We start from the raw sequence: 5,861 nt of genomic DNA on the forward strand, positions 1-5,861 counted from the left end.
AATTTTAAAATAATTTCAGACTAACAGATTTGCAAGTAGAGGACTTAACTATGTTTTTTTCTAAACTACTTGAAAGTAAGTTGTTGACTTGATGCCCCAATACTTGAGTGTATGATACAAATATGAACATTCTCCTGAATAACCACCATCTAACCACTGACACAAGCAAATGAACATGGATGTACTGCTACTATCTAATTTGCAGACCCCCATTCAAATTATCTGAGTAATGGCTTCATAACTTTATTAATTATCTAAACAATAGATACAAGAATTTCATCTTGTATTTTATTTGTCTTTCCTCATTGTCTCCTTCAATCTGAACCAGAACTCATTCTTTTTATGACTGTCATGAACTAGGCATTTTAAAAAAAATCATTATTCCTTTAACAGAATGTACCTCAATTTACATTAATCTAATGTTTTCTCATGATTTGGTTTAGGTAATGTATCTTGACAGAAATATCACAGAAGTGATGCTATGTTCCGATTGCATCTTATCAAATGATGGACCATGTTAGTTTTTACCATAACTGCTGTTGTTTACTTTGACTAATTGATTAAGTTAGTGCCTGCCAGGATATATCTTTATACATATACAAAAATGCATAAACACAAACCATACACACACATACATACACACATATGTGTATATTTATATATATATTAATTTTTTATCTATATATTTATTTCTCTATCTGTTGAAAAGTGCGAGTTCACTTTGATATCTACAGTTCCATAGGTTTATTCTAGTTTCTGAGTTTCCATATTTTGACTTCCTCATCTGACAGTAAGAAATGGCTCCCATTATTCTTCACATAGTTCCATATTTAATCATAATGTAATGCATCTCCCTCTTCTGCTGCCACTTCCTCTCCTGCACAAATGCCATGGGGTCCTGGTCAGATTGGCTTCCCATGCCAAGATACCCCCATGGACACTCTCTTCACCCTTCTCTGGTTCTAATACCCCAAACAGGCTGCACCTCTGCAGCAACATCCTCCTCACTCACTCTGGCTCCGACATCCCATGCCATATAACCTTCTCCACAGATGTCCTTCTCATCTTACCCTAGTTTACCAGGCTCCCACAGCCATTCCCAGCCTGGAGGCCTAACTCGCACTGCCCAACTAAATGGTGTTAAGACTGAGATTTCGGGAAGGGAAGGGAAAATAAGGGGGTAAGGACAAGGGGAAGAATAAACAGGATCCTATTTTTATGCCGTAATTTTCAGAGCTTTGTCAAGTATCTAACAAGTAATTTAAAATTCAGATTTTAAAGTTATCAAATATGCTTTTGTTAATTAAAAAATAATGTCTCTCCTTGTGACTTTTTACCTAAAATATATATTTATTTAAAATAAAAACCCACAAAACGTAATTTTTTTTTTTGAGATTTAGTCTTTCAATTGCATCCTCTGTCTTAAAAAAGATGAGGCTTTAAAATTTTGTTAAGAATTTGTTAAAAATTTTATTAAAAATTACGTAGTCATTTTCATAAACACTTGAGTTATTTTTTGTTTGTCTGCTTGTTTGATCTAGAACTGCTTGGTAAACAATTTCCCCCAATGTGAAGAGCAATAATATAATTGCCAATACTGCATTGTACTTTGCCACTTTGCCTTTATCCATCTTTGAACTTAAAAGCCATGTTCTGTTTCCTTAAGAAAATTCTAAAAGAAAACATGCTGCTAAAAACATCTGCAACTACTGTCATTTGCTTTTCAGGCCAACAGTGGCTAATGTAATGAACAATCTAAAAGCACAATTTGCCATATGGATGCTATAGCAGTTATTTGCTCTGTTGCTAAACATAGCAGTGTAGTGGATGGATATAACAGCTTTTGCACTGGCACGGAGAAGTAGCAGATTGGCCAAGGACTGCTGAAACAGGTGCTCTCTGTAATGGCAATAGAAGATTTACAATCTTCTCTGAGCTTCATTCCCTACAAAATTTGTGAACATAAATATCGATATCTAGGATGGAAAGGCTACTCCAAGATTGGTGCCCTGCTCTGACACAGACCAGAGCTTCAAGTGCAGAAGACAGTGCTTTTAAAACATGATAGTACTATATTCATTTCATTCGTTGTAATCTCTCTCCACTGTCACTGTCCTTGGTCAGGGCTATTCTATTTCGCATCTGGACTATTACAATAAATTTCTAATTATTTTCTCTGTTTCTAAGCTTTTGTCATCCATTCAACCATTCACTGTGTTGTGTCAATTCACTACACTCCCACGATCAAGAATCTGTAATGGGTTCCTCATATTCATTAAGTCAATTCTAAATACTTTAGTACCACATTGAAAAGATTCCATGATCTAGACCAAGACATCTTTAAAAACAATGGCTTTTATTTCCAAATTGCTTCATACTTTAATACGTTTTTACAATTTTTAAAAAATCAAATAATTTCTATATATGTGAAATGTCTATATATCACTATCTATCCATCCATCCATCCATCCATCCATCCATCCATCTGTCCATCCATCCATCCATCTCTCTATCCATCCATCCATCCATCCATCCATCCACCCACCCACCTACCTATCTATCATCTGTCTGTCTATCTATCTGTCTATCTGTCTATTTGTCTCTTTCTCTCTCTCTCTCTCTCTCTCTCTCTCATCTTTCAAGTAAATGTCAGCTCTAATTTTGAAATTTGGAATTAAGTTGGATCTATTCACCCTTATTTCTGCTAAAGAAGAGACTATATGCAAATAAGTACTCAAATGAGAACCAAATAGCACTTAGGAGCATATTGATAAGTGATGGATTAAACAATAAAGCTTAGACTTGAGAATACTGTGATTTATTTTACCACCACATGAAATTTAGATTTGGAAACCAAGCTGACTTTCTGTTTTGCATCTGATTGGAAATACATTGGAGAGGCAAGGGCTGGAATCTGTGTCATATAATGTGAGGCATCAAGTTCCCAAATACTAGTGAAAGCCTCAATTAGTCACTTCTTTGACCATTGCTCTTCTGTGGAAACATTTTATTTTCCTTTTTTATTCACTGACCTTACTATTCAAGTTTCTGGTCAACTTGAGATGACAGTGCTACATTTTAGGGAGAAAACAAATATATCAGAGGTTCCTTCTCTTAACATAAGATTTGATACTGGCTCCTTTCTGTGCCACACAGCACCTGCCTACAAAGAGACACTGAAATACACCAGAACAGATATGACTAACTTTAGACTCCTGAAGCCTATGCTGAATTTTTACTTTCATTCTATTTTTCACCATGATTACCTACAATTCTATAGATAATAATTAAATTTAAAATATAAGATCAAAAAAAAAAAAATAAAGAATGCTTCACCTTTTATTCAATGTCCATAGAAAAAATAAAGTCCATGCAAAATAACAATAATAAAGACCCTGCCCCTTGCTAAATTAAAATAAGAAAAATCGTCCCCTCACTGCCTTTTTCACCCAATTTCAGCCAGAGATCACAGTTAGATAGCAGGCAGTCCCCTAGTAGCAGCTTCATACTGGGCCACCTTTCCCCAACATAGATGTACCTCCATCAGCATTTTACTGGAAAGTGAATTAACCCAACACTAATCTCATGTGTTTTCCTTCCAAAGGATGTGAGCCAACAAAGTACAATAGAATTTATCTCAAGCTAAATGAAATTCCCTTGATTCATATTCCTGTTACCAGCAAAACAAAATAGCAGAGTTTCAGCATTCTCTAGAAAAAAGAGAATAACCTATAAAATATGAAAGATTGGTTTTGGCTTTTCAAGATTCCAGGTGGCCTCCGTATATATTTTAGTTATCATCTTAGACTTATATTAAATAAAAAGACTCTGATATTTAATTGTGACTTCATACTTTTCTTATGATGGGGTAAAATAATCATGAAGTAAAATATCCGTGCTTTCTTCTTTCTTACATAGTAATATGTAAGAAACTCCTTTCACCTTACAAATTTAAAAAGCTGCTAAATATATAGAAATAACCAGTAAAGATTAAAAAAAGGTAATCAAATAATTATAGCACCTCCCAGATTCAGGACTTCTATGTGGTTTTCTTCTTACATGATCGCTTTTCATATTTAAAATAATTAAGCTTCTATATCTATTTGAATTTTATGTTCTAAGCATCTCAATGTTTAATTGACTTTGGGTTCTTTCTTAGCATAAAGCATCTACTATGTTTTATTCGCATTGTTGACCAAATTTATAATAGGCAACTCTCTTATCAAAATTACTAGCCTTGCATTTTTAACACTCCAAGTCCTGACTCCCCTGTCTATATTACTTCATCTCTAAGAAAACTCCAGTTCATTTTTAGCCCTGTGGTATAGTGGCCACAGATATTTCCTAGTCCGAAATTCCCTAGGTCAGTGATTGCTGCCCATCTGAATCACCTAGGGAGCTTTTAAAAATACCAAATGCCTTCATTGCATGGCATGCCAACTAAATTAGAAGATCAGAATCAGATATCAATCTCTTCTAAAACTACCCAGGTGATTTCAATGTGCATAGGATTCATAGGCCAATGCATCCTAGACTTTATTTTTAAACAATTTTGTTTTTTCCTATACCTATTCCAGCAAGATAAATGGCTATCAGAAAATGAGCAGAAAAACCAATAAAAATTGTGCACCAATAATCAAGTAAATGTAAATTGAAACCTCAAATGATATTTTGAACTATTCTAACTAATGAAGTAGTTTTTGTTTTATTTTATTTTTTAAAAATTGGTACAAAGAGGACATCCTTTGGTAGAAAAATAACAAACAATAAATTAGGTTTAGATATCAGGTTTTGTATGTGGCTTTCTTTATCTGACTAATTTAGAGATTAACTCCAAATTAAAGAAGATTCGGGAACAACTTGATATGGTAGGAAAAGAATGATTCTTAGAATCAGATCAATGGTTCAAATTCTGACTAAGCTATTTATTAGCACTTTGAGTGTCCTCTCTGAGTTTTAATTTCATAATATGTAAATGGTGGACATTAGCCACGTCTGTGTTATATGGATTAAGCGGTATCTACGAATCAAAGAGCACAGAATATGGTAATAAGCAGTCAACAATTTACTGATTCCTACTAACTTCTGCCCTGCCGGATGATAATCTCTTGGTTTCTTCTTCAATTTGGAATGTACAGGTTTTAGATATTTAGTAAAGAAACGAATAAATGGGTCTTATAAAAATAAAAATTCTTAGTTTTATGATAAATGTTCAATCAGGCACACACGGGGAACTTCTGGAATGGTGTAATGATGATCTCTGTAAATTCAGTCCTCCTAAACAGCAACAAAAACACTGGTAAAATTGTCAAAATTATCCTTTAGAACCCTGAAAATTAACCAAAAGCTCAGCACAGTATGAGGATATTTATTAAAGAAAAATCGATGACCTTCTCTAAGGATAGAGGGCATATAAATATGGTCCCACTCCCCAGGTTCCCAGTAGACTTGAAAACCATCGGCCTCTCAACCACAGAAGCTGTAAAATCCAGCAGCCTAGCAGCTACCAGAGTGCAGGCCAGGTTTGGAGATTCTCACAAAGTCCATCCCCAGAGCTATGTTTCTGTTTGATCTGCCTGGCTGTTCCCTAAGAGTCCCACTCAGAGGGCTTGTCCTTATTTGAATTCGACAGGGAACTCTTTCAGTGGAAAATCCCATTGAAAATGATCACAGGAAATTTTTTAATGTTGAAGCAGCCTAAGGCTGTGATACCAGTTAGACAAACATAAGACGACAAAAATTTTAAAAGATGATCTTGTAAATGAGATGCTCATAGGCAGCTGTGAAAAGTTCTGGTATATTCTTGTGGCAGTGAAGAGTAAGGCATGAGCATTAAAAGAGTGCCCCCAAACAAACACGAA

The 5,861-nt window shown here is 34.7% G+C and overlaps 1 protein-coding gene across 2 annotated transcripts in view; it reads left to right on the forward strand.

The window, feature by feature from the left end:
* The window catches only part of GLRA3 (glycine receptor alpha 3), a 133,544-nt gene that overhangs the window by 29,483 nt on the left and 98,200 nt on the right, over window positions 1-5,861 (forward strand). The gene's annotated exons all lie outside the window — the stretch shown is intronic.

This window comes from Pteropus vampyrus, unplaced genomic scaffold (assembly GCF_000151845.1).
Source record: "Pteropus vampyrus isolate Shadow unplaced genomic scaffold, Pvam_2.0 Scaffold53, whole genome shotgun sequence".
NCBI classification, from domain to species: Eukaryota; Metazoa; Chordata; class Mammalia; order Chiroptera; family Pteropodidae; genus Pteropus; species Pteropus vampyrus.